This window comes from Coptis chinensis, chromosome 2, assembly GCF_015680905.1.
Source record: "Coptis chinensis isolate HL-2020 chromosome 2, ASM1568090v1, whole genome shotgun sequence".
Taxonomy (NCBI): domain Eukaryota; kingdom Viridiplantae; phylum Streptophyta; class Magnoliopsida; order Ranunculales; family Ranunculaceae; genus Coptis; species Coptis chinensis.
The window spans coordinates 85,819,971-85,828,972 of record NC_141457.1 but is presented as its reverse complement, the minus strand read 5'-3'; the positions used below and the strand labels follow the sequence as shown (position 1 = coordinate 85,828,972).

At 33.7% G+C, this 9,002-nt stretch overlaps 1 long non-coding RNA gene across 2 annotated transcripts; it reads right to left on the bottom strand.

Annotated features, from left to right (window-relative positions):
- Positions 1 to 253: 253 nt before the first annotated feature.
- On the bottom strand, positions 254 to 1,780 carry LOC147518523 (uncharacterized). Of its 2 annotated transcripts, none has more exons than XR_015214076.1 (4): positions 1,560 to 1,780; positions 1,300 to 1,385; positions 638 to 707; positions 254 to 542 (listed from the first exon to the last, which is right to left on the bottom strand). It is a non-coding gene; the product is annotated as an uncharacterized LOC147518523 (long non-coding RNA). The 2 variants fall into 2 exon arrangements; XR_015214075.1 differs by having other exon boundaries at positions 634 to 707; positions 1,560 to 1,754.
- Positions 1,781 to 9,002: the final 7,222 nt, after the last annotated feature.

The following is a 9,002-nucleotide window of genomic DNA, read 5'->3' as shown; positions in this document are numbered from 1 at the left end:
AGAACATACGAGTGTCTTTGATTTATTCTCGGAAATGCCTAACACCTGAACACTAACCAGACTGAAATGTATCATGATGGTGTCTGTTCTACCATATTCATCCTTAATATCTCATACCAAAAATCACTAGAAGCAAAAACCCCAATTACAATTTGCATTATCAGTTTTTCATTTTGTTCCTAAAACAATGAGGGAAACCTCATCCTCAAGCATCAGCAAACCTGCATCTCGTTAGTAGCTTGAAAACAAGATAAAAGTTAAAGCTTGAAAACAAGGCGATTTCATGCATCTCATTTATTTCTTAACTTAGATGGAGGAAATTAAGCAAAGTGCTAGAGCATTATTACAAAGAAAAAATGGACAAAAGAACACCATTGTTGCTACAAATTAACGAAAAATGAGATGACACACTTGTTACATGCTATTTGGGTTGTCTTCAGTATGGGTATAGTGCATCATCAAGATTGTCTTTGACATATTTCCCCACTTGTTGCATGTTCCTTGCCACACCTGAAGCCACCATACTCGCATTCCTAGTAAACCTGCATCTCTAAATGCATTAGGTGCAGAATCTCTTCAAAAATAAGAAAAAAACAAGTAAACAGCGATAACGCTAGAAATCAACGTCCTGACCTACTTGCCCAAGAATTCCTGTCCCATTATATTTGTTGGATTGTACTGACGTGGCTCAGGGGGCAGATGGCCATCTTCAGAAGACCAAGAAGACCAAGGGTCAATTGAAAATGATTTATGCTAATGAGACAGGAAGAAAGTATCAAAGTTTAAGCACCGAGTCTAACGCACGATAAAAAGTATGATATACAGAAATCAATCGACCAATCAGTCAGAGAAGAAATGGTTTCATACAAGACCTGATAACATCACCTCAAAGTTCGACTTTCCAATATTTAGATCTTTATGGACAGATACGATAGGAGTGAGAAACCCAAATATAAACCTTTTTTTTTCAATACCCCTAGAACTAATGATTTGGAGGACTGACCCCTTCATATATGACCCAGGATACACACTCGAACGTACAAAACATGTGCAACCCTGAGCAACAGATTAATAAAAGAGGGAGATACTAAAGTGAACACAGCCTGTGCCTAAGAATTTTATCATGGATCAATAGATATAGGGATATCTTTATATAGCTATGCACCATTAAAAAGGAGCAGCTCAACCCATCATACTTTTTTAATGCAACTTAAAAATTGGCCGCTCGGATAATTACACATTGAAGAAAAAATAAACTCATAGAAATTGATATAAGATAAAAATAAGATTGGTGCTTACTGGACGTAGTAGCTACTTTGCTTCAGTGTGTAAATCTCGGAGATATGTCTTGGGTTTGATCCAAGCACCTCTACAATAACCTTCCACTGCGATTCCAACAAGAAAAATGTCAGACGAGAAACAAGGTCAACCAGAAAAAAGTAACTATAATTTTTGTTTTTCTTTGATTGATAGAACTAATATAGCTTAAAAAAACAGGGAAAAATTATAGCTTAACAAGTAGAAAAGAGAGAAATTTCCAGTCAGGAATGAAGACCCACCTCAGATTCACTGAAGTAATCAGATACCATATGCAACTTAGCTTCCGGAGGTGTCCATCCAAATGTCTTCACGTCAAACAAAGTCATCATCAAAGTTAGATGTATAAAGATTACAATTTTTGTTTGCTTGGTATAAAGATTGCATATGCCACGAGCTTAACTGACCCTTTTAAATTAAACAGGACAGTATGGATCAGCATAGTTATAACAACCCCAATTTTTAAACAACATAAATTAAATTATTTGATTGAAAATAATTATTATATTATGAAGTCTAGCTTATTCTAGAATTTATTTAGCTATTATTGATTTTTAAAAAAGTTAATGTTTTTATTTGAATTGTTTGTTAGAACTTATGTGGGCATTTTATAATCATTTTGGGCTTGAAAACATTGTTAAAATGTACTCATTCATATAGGTATGGACTTTGGGTGTTTTTAGACCCATTAGAGGCCCATATGTTAACTTAAACAGACTTAAAACTGGGAATAAAAAATTCGCAGCTCTTCTTTATTCCCAGTTTTAAGTCTGTTTAAGTTAACATATGGCCCTCTAATGGGTCTAAAAACACCCAAGGTCCATACCTATATGAATGAATACATTTTAACAATGTTTTCAAGCCCAAAAATGATTATAAAATGCCCACATAAGTTCTAACAAACAATTCAAGTAAAAAAATATGAATTTTTTTTAAAATCAACAATAACTAAACAAATTCTAGAATAAGCTAGACTTCATAATATAATAGTTATTTTCAATCAAATAATTTAATTTATGTTGTTTAAAAAATTGGGTTGTTATAATATACACCTTTTAAATGAATCTCGTCCGAGATTCTAGAAAAGAATGTAGATTAACCAAACAAACATATGCCAAGTAATAATTCTTCTAAGTTAACTGATCATATCTCAATGACTGAATTTTATGTGATCATCTAAAACATGTCAGCAAGGTTAATTACACTTCATTTACAACTTGCACCAAAAGGTCATGATAAACAAATATTAGAAATTAGATATAAGTGTATACCCAAGTATACACACCTTAAAAGGAATACACATATACAATAATGTATAACCTTACATGTGGACATACGTAAATTAAAATCACGTATTGAGAAACACTCCTTTATACGAAAATATGAAAGACCAAAATCCAAAACGGGAACAAACAAACTTGAAAACAACAAGAAAACTTAACACCACAAAAACACTCCTACTACCCATTACCACAATCCGAGGATCACCTAGACCTTCTCATTCTAGGCTAACCTAGGCTCCGATACCAAAATATCACACCCCGGGTTTCCAGATAATTGAATATAATTGTTTTAAATATTGTCTGGAAATTTGGGGTGTGACAATAGTGGCATAGGTGCCACTTATCATCCCACTTTCATTAAAGAATGTGTCTAACTAAACGAGAAACAAATAGGGTCCTTTTGGCTATAGTTCCTTGAGTGGGGTATTTACTGTAACTATTACATGTAATTTCTTTGCACTTTTAGGGGTGAGTTTATGACTATTTAGTACCACGAACTTATCCGAACTTTGTTTCTCGCCTATTCGTACCACGAAGTTTCAATTTGTTTCAATTTAGTACCTCAATTAATTTTCCATCCAATTCCGTCTAATTTCACTAACGGCGTTAGCACTATTCATGTGAACAGTGTTTTCACTGTTTACGTGAACAGTGTTTTTGCTATTCGCATGAACAGTTTTTTTTTTTTTTTTTTTTTTTTTGTAAGAATCTAAAAAACAAATTCTTTAATGAAAATAATAAAAAACACTATTCACCATGAACAGTGTTTTCACTATTCACGTGAGCAGTTTTTTTTTTTTTTTTTTTGAATAATCTTTAATCAATCTTAAAAAAAAAAAAACTGTTCTCGTGAATATTAAAAACACTGTTCACGGTGAATAGTGTTTTTTATTATTTTTCATTAAAGAATTTATTTTTAAGATTCTCACAAAAAAAAATTGTTCACGTGAATAGTGTTTTTTGTTTTTCAAAATTTGATTTTTGAAAATTCACGTGAACAATAAAAAAAAAACACTGTTCACGGGAATAGTGTTGTGTGAATAGTGCTAACGCCGTTAGTGAAATTGGACGGAATTGGATGGAAAATTAACTGAGGTACTAAATTGAAACTTCGTGGTACGAATAGACGAGAAATAAAGTTCGGGTACCATTTAGGAAAAAAAGCGAAAGTTCATGGTACTAAATAGTCATAAACTCTTTGGGGGTGGGGGGTTAACTGCTTACTGATCATCCATAAGAATTTTTCTTTATGTAATTTGTAAGATATGTCAATGAATACCATTTATCTATCGGGAGGAAAAGCAGAAAAATGGAATTTGTAAGATATGTCAGTGGTTCATGCATTCCAGCAGGATAAAGTGCATTGGAGAGTAAGATCAAAATGGAAGCAACAAAGAGAGAAAGCAATATGGATCAATATATCATCTACATGGAGAGAAACAAATTTAGGAGCGGATAGTTGTGCGAGGCATGGTGCTGCTTTACAAAATGGAGAATGTATATGGTGGGATGATAAGCCTCCATTTGTGAGGAACTTAGAAAACCATTTTACTACTTATTTCCGGTTCATAAGCTAGCTTTTTGATGTAATAGGTGGGTTCACATATGATGAAACCCATACTATACAGGTCTCACACTTCATATTCTTTTTTCTTGTAACCTCATATTTTTTGAATCAATTACCTTTTAGCGAAAAAAAAAAGGAAAAGCGGAAAAAAGATAAGCAAAAAAACAAGGCCAAATAACAAGAAATAAGTTCAAAGATGGTACCTCCCGGGAGATGAATATTTCTTGATATCCAAAATCAAGAAACCTCAGTGGTAGTCATCACTTCAACTGGTTTCATATTTTCCTTGGCAACAACCGCCCTTACAGTGCCACTGAAACCAGCGACACATAAAAGCAAGATTACCATAACTCAATAACAAAATTTCACATTTCTAGTTAATTAAGATAATGAAGAAAGTAAACGTACATTTGTTTCTCTTGCTCTATCCGACTCACTGCTGCATTTGCTGAAGAAAATGCACCATGAAAGCTTTATTGGTACGAGATGGATTCCAAGTCCCTTTGCTTGTAATACAAATGCACACTCATTCGTGATTATACAAACTTACCACAAATACGTGAACAAGCAAAAAGAAAAAGGAATTAAAAGAAAAGAAAAACATGAAAATCACACAAGTCAGTTAGACAAACTCCAATGTGCTTGCAAATTCTATGCAGTCCGGCCTACTCTTCATCAGTTACGTTAAGGTTCTCCTTCACGAAAGAAACAATCGCATCTAAGGAAGAATTGACAAAATTAACAGACATTCATTTTTATTTTTCTTTTTAGTATTGCTCAGTGTTCTCTTTAGTCTTTACTAATTGACTAAACAACTAAAGAAATGGCACAATTACATACTTTTACAAATAGAAATATCAATTTTCTTGTAAAACATAAACCTTGATCCTTAACACCCGTTCACCTGAGCAATACTACTAGCTTCCCAACTTCCAACAACGCAGAGCCAACTATCTCCAAACATAATTCTTGAGCAAGTTCATCAAGAAGACATACATAATGAAAATCATTTCCTTACTAATTCAATACCAAGTCATTATAATAGCTGGTAATTAAGCTTTTCTTTTCCTTCTACTTTTTGGTAAGTATTTTTATAAGGCGACAGTGCTATAACACTTCCCCTTTCCCCCTATCCCTGGTGAAAGGCGGAATTCAGTCTCAATACCTTAGTTTTAACCACAATAACTAAGTTACACAAGAAATCCTTTGTGGAAGGACATGTATAAATCTAGACGTCAAACAAGGAATTAATTTCATTCATTACCGAGCAAAGAAAAAAAGTAAAGAATTAAACGTTGTGTTAGTTAGCTGACTAAGCATGTTTTCATTACAATCTAATTACTTCATTTAATTATATTACCTACAAATTATGTTACCACATATGACATACCAAATCCATAAAAATGCTAAAAACCCATTGTACGCACAAAAATGTGTACCTAGGTCTATGTAATTAATTTTAGAGTCGCCACTAGTTTTATTAAGGAAAAATTGAGTAAAACCTATGTGAAGGACTAGCCCTCGAAACTAGATGATTATTGGGTTCGGTAGTCAAGGTACGATGTGGGAAGGTGTTAGGCACCCACGCTCGCCTAGTAAAACCAGCCTTACTTCTATTGAGGTGTAATGTATTAAGATAGGTGAACGAAGAAAGCTTGAAAAATTAATCTACCAAGTTGGATGATCTTCACTAAATTATTTAAAAGCAAATGACTATATGCTATAGTAAAACTAAGAAAAACAAATAATCCTAATATGCAATACGAATTAAAATAAAAGAGAAAAGAAAGATGTCACCTTGTTTGGAATGTTGTCTCATACTTGATTGTAGATTGATTGATTGATGATCTTAATTGATTGTTGATAAATGATGATGATAAACTTGATTTGGAATTGACAACTATGATTTTTGGATTGAAATAGGTAATTTGAGAAAAAAACAACTTTTGGTGAAAAGAAGCTTCTACTCAAGATCAAAAAAGGGGAAAAAAAGACTAAAAATGAAGAACACGAAGAAATTCATTAGAAAAACCTCGAAGTCAAAATTTTACCTTTAACTCCAGATTAAACTAAAGAAATTCTACTCTAGAATGATGAACTAGAAAAGAAAAAAAAAAAAAAAAAAAAAAAAAGAAAAAAAAACTACATTTAGTTAGCTCTGAATAGCTAGGTCCAGATTATTAACTCCGAATTCCTAGCTCCAGATGTTTTTTGTGGGTGAATGAGACCCATATTTATAGCTTTTGGGCATGGATTCAAATATGGTAAAGATTTTGATCCAATGGCTGAGTATTGATGAAGAAAAATCCAATGGCTTGATCTCTTTCTGGTTGCACCTCCTAAATCTGGCCCTTGATTCAAGAGGTGGGATAAAGGGTGCGATCTTGACCCTTGGTTTTTGGATCTTTTAGATGGATTAGGGAAAAAATCAAACCCCACACGTCCTCAATGAGCCCATAATCCAGGGTTTCCAAACATGGCTCCAAAATGGCATATTCTCTAGAATATTCTTGATTTTAGGGATCAAATCATATCAAACAATTAAGGAAGATTCTCTAGGTTTTTGGAGGCTTGAAAATGGGCTAGAAAACCTAATGAAAAGGTCCAACTCGAGCTGGATCCACAGCCCACGAGTACAAGTCCAAAATCCACAAAAAGGCCCATTCTGACCATTTTATGAACACTGCAAATTCCCTTTGACCGGGTCAAAATTAGGCAAGCTCTTCTTCACAAAAAAATTTAATTAATCCATTAGGAAAGTCTATGAACTCTTAAAAATACCCTTGGGTCAAAATCTTACTCCAAAAAATTGTTGCACTCAACAGTGCGCACAACGGGCTGAAACGGGATAGGGCAAAATTAGGGTTTCTGAAATCCAAAAGGAACCTAGGCAAGCTTGTACTCATTTTGAAGGATTTTTTAAGGGGAATTAAAATATGAGATAATCTCATCCAAAGAAAGAGTAGAAAAAACGAGATTTGGGCTCCAAAGGGTTACAGGGGCATTTTGGTCATTTTTAGCTCAAAACTCAAAAAGCAATGAAACTTCAGCCATAGCTAGAACATGATGAGGAGAGTCTAAAGACACTAAAAGAAGATGAAAAGAAAGAAGATTGATGTAGAAATGAAGACTCTAGAAAGCAAATCACCTTATATGATCATATTTAATTCAAGGTAAAATCATGAATAAATTACGCCTAGGGTGCAAAAATGGGGTGTCTACACCCATCATATTAGAACCAATCAATATCCTGAATCCAAAATAGTAAGCAACCCTGTTTCACCATGCTACAAGCTTTCTCAGAAGAATTCAGTATCTCATAGTAAAACACAGTAATTCAGTGCTAGCCCCAATCGAATAGGATGCGTTGGAGGAAGGTCACCAACCGCAATATCCTAAACCCCAAAAACAAAACAAATAAACCATCAATCATACTACCTTGAACAAAAATCCAATTCAACTCCAAACAATAACCAGACTCCAAAGAGTTGCTCTCATCAATCTGAGAATGTCGTGCATGTTCCATAACAACACTGTAAAGGTTCAATGTGGCAAAGCTTTTCACTTGACAAAAACAAAAATGAATAAGGAATAAACCAACCCATTATCTGAAGATTTAATTCACTGGAAAAAAAACTAGTAAAAAAAATAATAAGTAACCAAAATTCGATAACCTGCGTGTCCGTCAAAGGAAGAGAGAAAAAGCTATGTAGTAGTCACAACCTAGGAAATCAAACAAAAACATAAACAGTTTATAAAGAAAACTGGATCTTAGATAAACAGAAACTATTTAATTAATACCAAAATTCTTTTGATTGTTTATTAGCCAACAGAACCCCAAACCAACGAAATATCCCAATTGATCGAGAAGCGTAAATTTAGAGTCCAATCTTACAATTTCAATACAAAACTTAATTTCCCCAAATTTATCAGCAAGTGAACCAAATAAAACTAACTTGAATAGTTCGATCATGGAGCACAATTAAAAAAAAAAAAAAAACCCCCGTAGAAATTCGCTAGATGGGGTTTGGGTAGAAGAAAAGAAAAAACACGTACCTGGTTTATTTCCTTCTTCGTCGACGAGGGTTTGACAGAGGAGACTGAGGAAGTGTTCGATAGAGGCTTGAAGAGAGAGATGAGAATGGGAAATCATCGGGCACAATTCCTTTCTATTTAATTTAATGTTGTTCGTTAGTTTTGAATATACCCTTCTAGTCATTATTTTAGTTGTTTGCTAACTAGCACAATTTTTACCAAAGTTGTTTGATAATAATTAGAAAAATCAATTGAAATATACTAACGGATACCAACAAACCTCACAGTTATGTCCGTTAGAAAGGTAGTAACGGATATATTCGTTACAAATAAAATTTTTGCTCTGTTACAAAATGGCCCTTATGGTGTAATGCTAGATCCAACAGAGACAGGGAGTATGATGTCTCCAATTGGGTTGGCACAAGAGCTATTGAATCCATAGAGAGGGGCTATTGGATCTATGAAGACCGATATGGGCAAGTTCATATTTTTGATGGTATGATAGAACAAGATGTCATACGAATTGTCTGGATCTATTAGGACACGTTTGACTGTCCAGTCACTGATTTTGACATGGACAACTAAAGCATCATTATGGGGGAGGCAAACCTTGTTGAGGTCTGTCACACCCCGAATTTCGACAAAATCGGAAAAATAATATTTGTTCCCGACTCTTCAATTTTCGAGGTGTGATGCACTCTTAACTTCCAAAAACCATCATCTATTTTATTATACTAATAATTTGAAACCAATAAAAAAAATTTAATAAACAAAAGTCCTCTTCATTACAAAAATTCACA